The sequence below is a fragment of the Octopus bimaculoides genome, chromosome 20 (genome assembly GCF_046866305.1).
Source record: "Octopus bimaculoides isolate indiv1 chromosome 20, ASM4686630v1, whole genome shotgun sequence".
Taxonomy (NCBI): Eukaryota; Metazoa; Mollusca; class Cephalopoda; order Octopoda; family Octopodidae; genus Octopus; species Octopus bimaculoides.
The window spans coordinates 37,237,329-37,250,973 of NC_142947.1; the positions used below are offsets into that span (position 1 = coordinate 37,237,329).

At 35.8% G+C, this 13,645-nt stretch overlaps 1 protein-coding gene across 3 annotated transcripts in view; it reads left to right on the plus strand.

The window, feature by feature from the left end:
- The first annotated feature begins 1,013 nt into the window (after window positions 1-1,013).
- Window positions 1,014-13,645, plus strand: part of LOC106873874 (uncharacterized) — a 43,288-nt gene continuing 30,656 nt past the window's right edge. For all 3 annotated transcript variants that reach the window (XM_089338379.1, XM_014921391.3, XM_089338380.1), the window contains exon 1: window positions 1,014-1,590. The gene's annotated coding sequence lies outside the window, so the exon portion shown is untranslated. The remainder of the gene's footprint in view (window positions 1,591-13,645) is intronic.

A 13,645-nucleotide genomic window follows, 5' to 3' on the forward strand; every position in this document is an offset into this window, starting at 1 on the left:
TTACAACGAATGTGTAAAAAAAAAATTGCGTGGATATAAACTCTGTTCTATTCTCTGTCCGGTAACCATTCAATTATAGAAATATTGATTTTTGACAACGGCAAAAGGTCTTAAATTTGAAGTGTGGGTGTAGGCAATTAAATCAGAGTTGACAACGGCGGGGGTTTGAACTCAGAGCATAAAGAACAGTAATTGCAGGAATATTAACAAAGTTTGAAACTTCTAAATTAAGGAAAAAATTAGGGAGTCAAAATTTCATTTCATCTATTTGAAATTTATATATAAATCAGAGAATGTACTCATGACACCTGTAAGTTTAACAAGTTTCCGAACTGCTTATTTTACACCTGGCGTAAAAAGTTTCGGGCGCGACTAATGGTTTGTAACAATAGAAGTTTAAAGTATGGCTTGAAGATGAAAATAATAATGAATATTTAGCATTTCTTACGATATTATTCCATCACGGATGATTTTTTTCTGAATAACCAAAGGGACATAATAGTAAAACATCCAGTCTTGGAAAAATGTAGCAGTTTTGGCAAGAAGAGAAACTGACTTAAATTTAGAAAACTTATTTTATAAAAAGATAAATTAAAATAAATTAATTAAACATCATGGTTTTGTGTGTGTTTTCTTTTTAATGTTCTAGTAAAATAAAAATTACGAATGGGTTGGTGTGTGATAAATATATATTAAAACACATTTGAAAAACAGTAGTGCTGAGTTAAGCAAAATTTAATAATTTTTCAGGTCACCGATGTAAAAGTGAAGTGACAACGTATATAAAGTGGGTAATGAATATTGAGGCTGGATTTTTTCTTTAAAAAAAAAAATGGTCTAGTTTTTCTTTTATAAGATTCGTGGATTTACTATGAGGGCCGATGTTTAAAAGTAAAGTATATATAATATTAATTTCGAAGGAGTGTGTCAGTGAGGAGCTGTTTCATATGGACAGGGACAGATGAATGAAAGCACCAGCTGAAAACGAGGCTGTGGTGAGGCGGAGGAATATTGAATAACATCAAAATAGTCAAGATGGCGTCACCATCCATCTCCGTTGTCATTACAAAGCTTTATTGCTCTACCTACTCGGCAAATTGCTGTCACACTGTAGTGGTCGAGCATTTACTGCAGTGCTAAGCACCATCTCACCCCTTTTTACTAAACCGTGATGTCTGTGTATACGCAGTCCAATGAGAAATACCAACACCTGCGACATCAACAAGATCAGGAGGCGGGAGAAGCTGTTATTGGTTTTACAAGTGCTGATCGTTTCTGTTATTTTCTTCTTTATCAGCCTGTCACATGGATAATCTTTGCTATGAGTGTTTCTTACCAAATTCTTAATATTGATTTGGACATCTGTACCGAAGATCTGAGTGTCACATCTGATAGTGCTAATACTTCCAGTCTGGAGAAACGTCTTTTAGCCCTGGGACAAGATGACAACAGCGTCAGCGAATCTTTCAACCCTATCGTTTACCTTCTTTTTAAAATTAACACTATTATCAAATACAATAATCTCAAAGACAAAATAACCTTTCTCACTGGAACTTTGTTGAGGATAAGTTTATTATAGCATTTTTTCGGGTAAGAGCAATTTTTTCTTTCTTTTCTCTAAAACATCTGTTTATATACTGTGTGTCCATGCTCACCTACCTAAAACCTCTTCCCTTCTTCACTGTCTCCATACAACATACATGCTTGTCGTCGTCTCTGGTTCCTTTTACTAAATGTATTTATTTCCAAGTGTTTTCTGAAGCCGATGATGTCTTTACTTCTTAATATTAAACATAAACTTCCACAACTGGTCATCACATATTTTTTAAATAATTTTAAAAGATATTTTAGATAATTTTTAAAGCCATTCTTATAATTACCTACTTTCAAACATTGCATAATTTTAAAGAGGTTTCTTTTTTCCCCAGTAAAAATAATTGTCAAAGTTATATTTGTAGAACATCATTACATCCCTAAATTAATACTATACCAGCATAAACTTTATTTTAGTCGACTACCACTGTTCTTCACAAGTCATTTGATACTGTGCTTTCTCTTTTTAAATTTAAACTACACTCTGTCTCTTTGCCATATATTCTCTTTAGAATATAAATATGTGCCGTGTGTCTATTTAGTAAGAGTGAGGCGATGTGGATGACGATTTAACTGTTTGTTTACTATAGTTTTGGAGGAAATTTCGATTTGTGCTACTTTCTTCCTGGATCCTGGTCATTAAAGCTTCTCTCTCAGGCAACACTACAATAATATAGTTTTATTATCTCTTGCTGGCCTTTATTTTATTGTGATTTTCAAATTCGTTATTTCATTTGATTTTTGTATAAATTTCTACTTCCTTTCTTTCTAATTTTCATAATTATGACATTTTTATGTACATTTTAAAGTAGTATACCATCTACCAACTTTATAGACAGTACAGTGATAATATAAATCGATATAACTTCGAACCCCAAAAACCTTATTTAGATTCTAAGAAATTTATCAAGTCCTAATATAAACACAGCATATGATTTGCATACAAACTTTAATGACAATTTTTCCCGATTTTCAATTTATCTTTATTATTTAATAAATGGGATTATTTTTTCTCGAATCCCTTCAACGTTGTTTGTAGTAATTGCCTTTTTTTATTGTCATAAACAATCGATCAGATTGTTCATAGGCGCAGTTCATCACGATAATCTGTTTTTATTAAGTCATACCTAGTTGCTAGTTACAATATGGCTATATCAATCAATCAATAGCCTCATATCTCGATCTTTAATACTAATTCAGTTTATAAGTAGTATTCTGCTATATTAATTTGTCTCAGAGCAAAGTTGGAAATAACCTAGATCGTCATACAAAACCTCGCTTCGCTATGAATTATAGCTTTATTATTCAAATGTCATTAATTGTTTAACTAATCGTTTTTTTTTAAAGACTATTATCTTTTGTGCATGTGAATATTATATACTCCAATTAATTGATAGACGGCGCAACACATTGACCAGCTAATTCATGTGAAATTAAGAGTGCAGGTGCTATCAAACATTGATTATTGTTCCACTTGCTTTGATCTCAAGTTTGTCATATTAGCAATTTATATTTATTTCAATAGATAAATTTCAAATTGACACTTTTATTTTAACAATTCAAAAACGTTTGGCGATTTCGTTTTTTTTTTTTTTTTTTCGTTTTTATTTTTATTGTATTTATCTAATTTGGAGTTGCCTAAAGCTCGAAATTAGGTTTTTTTTCTTCTTTAAAGAGACATTTGTGCATGATTTTTTAAAAGATTAAATAGAATGAAAGGAATTAATAATATAAAATTACTTATATAACTACAAGGTTTTTTTTAATGTCTCTATGAAACATCTAAATCAAATCATATTTAATGTACCAGTTTCTAAAAGATTTAACTCCAGTATTAAAGAACCAACTTTAAATTGTTGGGAACAGTTAATGTTGTTGACATGAGCATAAATTAGACAAAGAGAACAGCTGAGTCAGTACTTTATAGGGGATTAGGAAAACTAGAAACTCTATCACAGAATAAGTAAATGCCTTTTTTTATGTTTGCTGGTTTTAGTTTTTTCTTCTTAAGTAAATTTATATAACGTTTGTCTGTAAGAGCTTTACAAATTTATGTTTTAAGACTGTTTAATTCCCATTAGTTTTGTCAGTGTGGGATGTAGGACAATTTTTTTTTTTTTTTAGGTATTTTCTCTTAGCTGTTTGCTGTTATGGATTTACTTTATCCATTATCCATCCAGCTGAAACTGATGGAAATCAGCGAAGCATTGAATCATTCGTTTACTTAAAAAAAAATTCTTACTCCATAATTGACCTGTATTGAGTACTCATTATTTTATTAATCCACACACACACACACATACATATATATATATATATATATATATATATATATCACCATCATCATAGTTTTTAATGTCCTCTTCAATTTTCCATGCTTACATGGGTCAGACGGATGTTTGACGCTCAGATGTCATTCCTCTCTTCAATATTCACGTGTTTCTAAGCAAGGTAATATTTCCCCGTGACTGGATGTTTCACCATTGAAAATTGGAAATAAGAGACACTGCTTGTATGACGGTGGCACTCATTTACGACTATCACGCGATGTCAAGACAAGAGCACACACACACATGAATACGTACATATATAGTGTAAATGCAACGAACAATAAAAAAAAACGCAGGAAATATTGTATTAGCTTAATGCTTTAATGGGAAGAGAAAGTTGTAACGTTTCAGATATTAGTTCTTCATCAAATGAAAGAGAAAAGAATAGGGAGAGTGGGAAAGAGGAATAGTCAATGAGAGAAGAAATAATGAACATGAGGTCAGGAAACAGATGGGCATACAATTTATATGGGAGCAGTTAAGAAGGGAGTAGAGGGTGGATGTATATGTGTAAATATAGGAGTGTATTTGTGTCTGGAAGCAGGTATATTGGGTGGGGTATGTGGTTTATTTGGGATAAGTGTAAGTGTAGTGGTGTAGGTTAGTGTGTGTGTGTGGGGGGAGTGACTGTAATCATTAAGTATGTGTGAAGAAACTGTGGAAGTGAAATGGTAAGAGCAGGTGTGAAAGTGAGGCAGATGGGAAGGTCAGAAGAATGTGGAAGGGGTGACAGATATGTGCAAGGATCTGAGTGTGAGATGGTTTTACATGGAAGAAAGAAGGATTGGTGTAAAATAAGCAAAAGGTGCAAGTGTGGCTGTGGTAAGAAGTTAGCTTTGTAGACATATGGTCATGGGTTCCAGGTATCATTTCCACTGACCAAAGCCTTGTGAGTGAATTTGGTAGAGGGAAACTGAAAGAAGCCCATTGTGTATAAATATATATTGGCTCCAATAAAGGGAAAATATATAATGATTGTTATTTTTAACTTGTTTCTTATGTATCACTCTGTGTAAAAACCAGTTTGTCTGGGGCTCATCCATGAATTTACAATATAGAATTGTGATGAACCATAACCTTGGACCCTGCCATAAGAATACTTGGAGTTCTTCACTAATCTAAATATTGTTAGCCTGGTGTGCCACAGAGCTTATGAAGTATTTTGCTCAGATTAATAATTCCTCACTATTAACTCTCTCTCTCTTTTTCTCTCTCTCTCTTTCTCTCTCTCTCTCTCTCTCTCTCTTTCTCTCTCTACACACACATATATATATATGAGCTTGGGTTTTGAAATATATGTATAGTGAGAAAGAGAGAGAGAGAGAGAGATTTATGAGTGTGTGTGTTTTGTGTCAGTGTTTGTCTCCTTCCAGACAACTGGTGTCAGTACGTTTATGTCCCGTAACTTAGCAGTTTGGCAAAAGTAGCTGATAAAATAAGTACCAGGCTTTAAAAAAAAAGAAGCAAAATAAGTACTGGTGTCAATTTGTTTGACTAAATATTCTTCAAGGCGGTGCCCCAAGATGGCTATAGTCTGATAACTGAAACAAGTAAAAAAGAAAGAAAAAGTAGGAGCTCTGTGAGGGAAGAGAGATTGAAGAATAAATTAAGAAAAAGCATTCAAGAATTACAGGACACTGGAGAGGATTGATGGAGTGTCCAAAGGGTTATGAGAAACTAGTGTTAAAAAAATATTTGGTGGAGCAAATGAGAAACCAAGAGTGATGTAGAGGGTGTGACAGATGGAATGAATGTGAAATGTTTTATCAAGGAAATAAAAGCAAAAGTATTCTAGGAAGAGGAGAAAAGAGTAATAAAAAAAACTTCTTTTTTTTTAATTACAAAACTGGTAAAAAGTCTGGAGTGATTTCATGGAGTGTCTAAAAGATGGTAAGGAATTAGTAAAATCCTCAAGGAGGAGACTCTGGTTAATTTCACTGAGGAGAGGTAGCTGTGTTGAATGATTAAGAGCAGCAATGCAAAACATTAAAGGGTTAGCTAAAGGTGCATGGTGTGAAACAATTTGGTAGGGTTTGAAGGATAAAAAAAATCTGTTTAGAAGAAGAGTGAAGAGAAAAGGGAGGTAAGTAGTAGCTGAAACAATGTGTGTGTGTTACCTAAAGAGTTGGTGGTAGTAAACAGGAAGTGGAGAGGGAAGGAAAGTGTAATACACAGCTGTCAAGGAAAGCAGGACTGGTGAAGTGAGGAGGAATGCGTGTGGGCGGTGTGCATCCTGATACCAGTTTGTGTGTATATATATGTATGCGTGTATAAATGGAGAAAAGAAGTGTGAAACATGTGAAAGTGCTGGTGGTTGGTGTTGGTATGTTATGTATGTTTCAGGGAGACAATTGGTGGGTGAATGTGTGAGTGTGCTGGGATATAGGGGATAAGATGGTAGAAGAAATGAAGTGTTTGCAAATATGTGTGTGTGTATGTAGAAACAGTGTTGGTGTGTTGAGGGCATGTGCTTTGATATGAAAGTGGTGTCAGTACTGGGGAAAGATGTGAGTGGAGGGCATCAGGGAAGAGGGAGAGAAATGGGGAGGAATGATATAGTGATGGAGCAGGTGAAGAGAAAAAGTAAGAAGAATTGAGGCAGAGAATCCGGACCAAAGGGCATAAAAGTTTGGAGAGAGAAAATGAGCTCCTGTTCCCACTGGAGGTGAGTGGTATGGGATCAGGGTGGGTAGCCATGCAGAAAATCAAAGGTATTGAGTGGAATGGTCGGCAGAATGGAAATATCAAGAGACAGGTGAGCCATTGCTAGTGTCAGATATCTGTGAGGTGTTCCACAAACCTGTTAACCCTTTGGTAGCTGATTTGTTCCAGGTTACTAGAGATATGGCAACAAGAGTCTCTAATATGGAGGGTATGGAAGTTGGATCCAGTGAGGATGGTGGTGTTAGAAAGGAAAGAGCAGTTAGGGTAGCAGTGACAGAAGCAAGGAAGAGGTTTAGGAAAGAACAAGATGTAGGGAGAAAGAGAAGCTATGGAAGAGGGGGGGCTGAGGTTGTAGCACACTTAAAGGCATAAATGAGTGGATGAGAGAAGCAGCATCAGATTGTAGGCAGAGGATGGTACTTTGTAAGGGCAGAGTGGTAGGTAAGAGGAAAAGGAATGCAATGGATAAGATTCCAGACATGGTGTAAAGGCTGAGGTATGACCAATGCAGGAAGGGGCAGCTTGGATTGGAGAGGGTGGGTAACCATGTCAAGTCAATGGACGGATTGTGTTGAGCTTGGGTTTTGAAGTCATAGTTACAGCTGCAGAGGTGCCAGAGGCAGGAACTGGAATAGAAGCACTTGGTGTGGGTAGGGTATGAAGAGGAGGTGTCAAAGTAGGAATGGGAGTTGGTGGGTTTCTAGAAGATGGAAGGAGAGGGTGAAGATAAGATGGTCAATGGAGATGGTGATGTTGAAGGAATGAAGGGAGCTATCAGATTTGGAGGAGTTGCGTGGAGAGAGGTGTGAAATGAGTTGATGAAGGTGATGGAAGAGTTTCGCTCCTTGCAGGAGGGAGATGTGCTGATACAGTCAAGGCAAAATGGCCATACAGCTCTGGGGTGGGACCAGTGAACTGGGAAACAATTTGAGACTTGATGTAACTAACAAATAAGCTGGCATAGTTGGGTACTATTGTTGTTTCCAGAGCAACTGCAATGACTTAATTGTGAATTTTGCCTGTGAAGAAGAAATAATTGAGGAATGAGGATAAATTGTGATGCAGGGTGTGAAGGACATTTTGAAGGTGCAGAAGATTTCATCTTTAGGGATGACAGTGTCTAATGCATTGATATCCATGGAGAAAATGAGGCAAGAGGAAGCTGGTGGGAGAATGAGGCATTGAAAAACAGAGCATGTTTGATGTCATGGATGTGGGGAGAGAGAAAGGACAGCAATGTGGGTGGGGGTTACAAAGAGGCTGTCAAGGTAAGTGAAAATGGGATGTGGTAGTAGCAATTAGAGGTGTGAGGAGGATGTCAAGGTAAGCAGATGTATACATATGACAGGCTTGCTCTATTTTTTTTTTGTCTACCAAATCTATTTACAGAGGGCTCAGGTCAACCCAGTGTATGGTAAAAGACACTTGTGCAAGGTGCCACACAGTGCTACCAAACCTGAAAACATGGTTAGAAAGCAATGCCTGGTGCCTTGCTGTATTCAAGAAAACCTGTGCTCTACAGCAGAAGTGTTAAGGCCAGTCTCCCTGGTGATGAAAATTAGCCTGCTAGAGTCCTGTGTAACGTAAAAAGCACTTGTGCCGGTGCCACATGAAAATGCTTGTGCGATACCATGTAAAAGCACCCATCACACTCTGTAATGGGATTGGTGTTAGGAAGGGCAACCATGCCAAATCAGACTGGAGTCTGGTGCAGCTCCCCAGTTTGCCAGCTCTTGTTAAACCGTCCAACCCATGCCAGCATGGACAACAGACATTAAATGATGATGATCTATATGTAGAAGTACACTTCCATATATGCATGTATGTGTGTGTGTGTGTGTAGAAAGAATTTATTTTACTGGTTTACTGACTAGCTACCCCTAGGCATCTGGCTGTGATCCTAGTACACCTCTTGCACACCCATAGATACTACTACACCATATGAAATTTCTACTTAGCCATTTCCTGTATATCAATAATTAGCCATTTCCTTGAAGGCAGTAGAGTCCTGTCTTCTCTCCTTACTCACTAAAACTTTAATCTTCTCTAAGTTTACTTGGAAGCCTCTTGATTCTAGGTTTTATTTCCACATCTGGAATTTCTCTAAATCTTCCACTGATTCTTCTATGAGTACTAGTACATTTGTATATACAGTGCTGGCGCCATGTTAAAAGCACCCAGTACACTCTGTGGAGTGGTCGGTGTTAGGAAAATCATCCAGCTATAGAAACCATACCAGAACAGGCAATGGAGCCTAGTGTGAGCCTTGGCCTTACCAGCTCTGTTCAAATTGTTCAGCCCATGCCAGTATGGAGAACAGACATTAAACGATGATGAGTTCCCATGGACAGCTGGTTTTGAACTTCTCTATTGTGGCTAAGAAAATGCTGAGAGCCAAGTTTTAAGGAACATCTTCCTGTATCTTCACGGATTCCATTACCAACTCTCACTTAACTAACTGCTTCTCTATGAATGGTATTCATTGCTCTGACAAGCCTTTCATCTACATTTGATTTTCTTGAAGACCACTAGATTACAGTTTGTGGTATCCCATGAAAGTGCTAGATAGAGAAGTTTACTCTTAGCATTAGTAATACTTCAACCTGGTATAAATCTAAACAACATCTTATCTGATTCAAGCTGATTACATTCCTAATTAGTTGCATTAAAATAATTACACTATTGCACAGCTATTGGGGTACCTTCCTGTATAACTGTTTAACCAGCTTGAGCCCCACTTCACCAGATATTTTATCTCAGACTGCATTTCATACTGACAACTTTATGCTCACTGTGGTCTCTCACCTCTTGAGGGAACTCCTCTGACGAGGAGACTAGTGGTTTGATCACTTGTTGTGGTGCCCTCATGACAAACTCTTCTGGAAGGTGATAGCACCAGATCCTCCTTTGGGTTGGCATAGGTGGAGAGGCGGTCAATTGAAGACACAGGCTCATGACAGTCAAAGCCGATACGGAGCTCATTTCTGGCCCTCAAGTCTTTGGCATTCATCACTGGAACCTAGAACAGCTTCAACATGCTGCAGAATCGGCTGCCAACGGACATGCCTGAACCGCCTTGACTCATGACATAGTGAACTCAATTGGAGCTGGTTTAATCCCTCCTGGGTGAATGCTGTTGCAAGACAAGAAGCCAAGATATTTTAGCATCTCATTGACTATCCCTGCTAGATCTGCTGTTTTCTCTGTTGTCATGTTCTTAGTGACCATTTTGTTCATATTATTGTTCACTTCACTAACTGGTCCTTCTGTGCAGTATTGTTGGGATAGTTCCTTTTCCTTCCATGCATTTCAACATGTACCAACTTGTAGTAACATTTCCAAGCCTCATGTCAATAGTGAGGGTAAGTGCACCACTGTCTTTTGAACATACTTTTCCCCCAACAGTGTCTTGATTAATTCTGACATACTACTTTGCAATCTGGGACACCTCAAACATCTGATCCTCTCCACAAAGAAAATTGGCAAACTACCAGCTTTCAGCTTCTCTCTATGTTGTGTAAACTTGTTGTTTACTTACTGTTCTTTGCTGTTCTTTTTCTTCCAGTCTTTCTAGGCTTGTCTTTTAGGATTTGTATTCTATCTACAATAATATTGTGCTACCATGTCACTTTTTATCTGGTTTAAACATTGCTCCAGCCATGAAACTGGTCTTAGCTTTCAGCAAGTAGTCTTGTAGAAACTACATGTCCTTTATGTTATAGGTTTCTTACCTATTCCTACACCTTGTCATATGAGAACCTTTCCAAAATTATGTTTAACAGAAAGACGATTCCTTTTCCATACTTTCCTTTGCCACTGTCTTTTGTACTTTGTTCATTTAGGACTTATTCTGAGGTTACTAATCGTTCATTATGTTGAATTGTATTGGGTTGGAAAGAAATTCCTGTCATATTTCAAGATGATATAGAAACGAATGCTTCTTTGGTCTTCATTGACATATTTAACCCTTCAACATTCAGATTTCTCCGTCAAATGTAATGCTTATTTATTCACATTGATAAAAATTAGCCATGTGTTACCTTGTAGCTTTGAGAATTCATTGGTGTGATTGTTTAATTTTGGAATAATATTGCAGGGTAAGTGTGAAAGACCAGATTTGGCCTGTTTGAACATGAAACGGGTAGAATATTTTAGCCAGTTTAAATGCTAGAGAGTTAATCAAGATATTTCCTCTCATTATCTCTAACATAATCTCATCTATTTAGCAAACTGTTATTCCTTTGGGTATGAAATTCTTCAGGTTTCAAAACAAAGAAACACCCAATATCATTTCTAGTCTCTTCACATTAATAAACTGTTTTCCTTCTAATGTTGCAATGATTTGAAAAGATGATTGTCAGATAGAACAAAGTCAGGATAGTTCAAGGAGGATGAAGCAAAACATCCATATTTTGTGCAATGTTTTCCAACTGATGACACAACTCTGCATTAACCATTTCTTTTTAGTTTAACACTTCTTGACAGATGACACCCTTCATATCCCACTAAACACAGGGCATAACCTTTTTGGGTTGTAGTCCTGATTTGGGAATGGAATCTCCTTTCTCATTGGGTGCTATATATATATATATATATATATATATATATATATAAGATAATAAGAGTGAAAAAAACTACAGAAGGCTTGTGTTACATGGTTAAAGTATATATTTAAATTATGTCAGAAAAATGTTAGAAAATCTTTTTGGTATATAAACATTGTATTTTGAGAAATAACCGGTTTCGTGTTGTCTTTTCAAATTTCTCTACTTCATTGTAACGTGTTCGATATATATATATATATATATATATATATATATATATATATATATATATATATATATATATATATATGAGTACCTCAGTCATGACTCCATGTGGAATCCAGAATAACAAAATGTACAAGGAGATAGGTGTTTTTATGAAACATACATTAAATTATTTCTCAGACAGTGATTATTTAAAAGGCACTTGTATCGATCTCTATACTTGCACATACTGTTAGATTTATTATCTGAAGAGTATTAGTATTATTGTTATTGCTAGGAGGTGACCCCCAAAGTACTAATATCATTTATATTAGATATATATTATTTACAGAGAAACTAGTGTTGTATCAACTACATGAATAATTAAATATCATTTTTGCTACTTCATTTCTTATTGTTAATAGCTGCTATATTATCAGCTAAATTGTGTGTGTTTCTGACTTCTTGGCATCCTGTGATAGTCGTAAATGGGTGTCACTATCATACAAGCAGTGTCATTCATCTCTTATCTTCAAATCTTCTGTAAAAACATTTTGGCATCAACTTTAGATTACATAATTATATACATTCCTTTAATAATAAAAGGAAAGCTCTTAGCACTTCTCTGGCTAGATCTATCAGGGATCTGAAAGAGAGCACGTGTTGTATACTTGGTTCCATAGTCAGTTATACATACTGCACTTTCATACAAAATGAGGATGGGCACTTGTAATCTGTGTTTGGTGCAAGCACAAGAAATTCTCTGTCGTAAATTTAATCTAATTAATAAGCATAATGAATTATTGATCTATTGTTTCTACTGTTCTTGAAAATTCCATTTCGCAAACTTGCATTACTTCAGCTTTATCATAAGTATTTCTATATACAATGTCTGCTACATCATAATATATCCTGCTTAAATTATTTTCTCTATAACTAAAAATTTATTACAGAGATGTACTTGCATAGCACGTGACATGATCTGAGATCGTGTGCTGAAACAAAAACAATTGCAGCATGGAAGGTGTTTATAAGCCATTTAAAAACACAAAAACCGTTAGATTCCCTTCAACATTTAAATTTAATTTATCAAAATATTTTCGCTGCTTTGAGACTGCAACCTGTTCACTGACAAAATTCCGTGCTGCATCCGCAGTAAATTAGTAAATTTATTTAGTTTCAGTTGGAAATGATCTAATATTGAACTATAATTCTTATGGCCTTATTTTGTATCTTTATTCTACTTACTTGTCCTCATCCTCTCAAGTCTGATCTTTATCTTTTTTTTCTCTTTATGTTTCTCTTCTTCCTATTAACAACACTTCTAGGAATTAAGTATTTAGTAGTAAACTGCTGTCTTTTTGTCCCTTGGTCTTCTTGCTACCCCACTAGTGTATATGTATTCAATAAATCTTACAGTTCCTTGGCCTGTCAATGTCGGTCACCCTAGCCATTTACAATAGATTAAATGAATGGGAACTAATTAGACACTTTGTCTTCATAATTCCACTGTTTAAGTGTTTCTCTGTTAGTGGTGACAACTTGCTGTTTAATTCATTACTCTGATCATTTAAGTCCCCACCTTTCTGGTGATATATATCTAACCAAATTCAGCTATGTACACTAGTAATTACCCTTACAGCTTATCTGGAGAAATGATTGGTGAAACTATCAAACACTTTCTCCAACTCCATGATTATAAAAAAAGCAAACAGGAACACCAGTTTGTTATTAGCCAAGTACTTCTGCAGATGCCTCACCCAGAATATTGCATCTGTGGTGCCTTTCCCAGGCATGAAACCAATTTGCATCTCATCTAGATCTACTCTCTCACAAATCATTTGTGCTATGAGTCTCTGCATGACCTTCATAACCTGATCCAGTTGTTTGTTTCCTCCATAGTTGATTCTCTTTAAGGCATTACCTTTTCTTTTGTAGCAGTTTAAAATTATACTTCTATGTCAATCATTAGATATCTCACACATACACACGTTCATTTTTATGTATGCGTGAGTGGATGGATGGATATTCATATGTATAAATTCAAAATGGTTAATCTTACTTTATTGGGTAAAGGTGCATCCTTCTTTCCCATTTCTGTGTATATCTTTCTCTGATCTCTCAATCAAATCACTCTCAATGGTTTTTTGTTTTTTTGCCTCTTCTCCTATTGATTACTAAAATCCAAAATGTGATTCATGCTCTAGTAAACCAAGACCATATGTAATCTTGAATTTTTTAATATACTTGTTTTGTAAAAAAAAAGACCTTCTGCTATAGCACTTGCCCTTTCCTAATGCCTTCAAATAG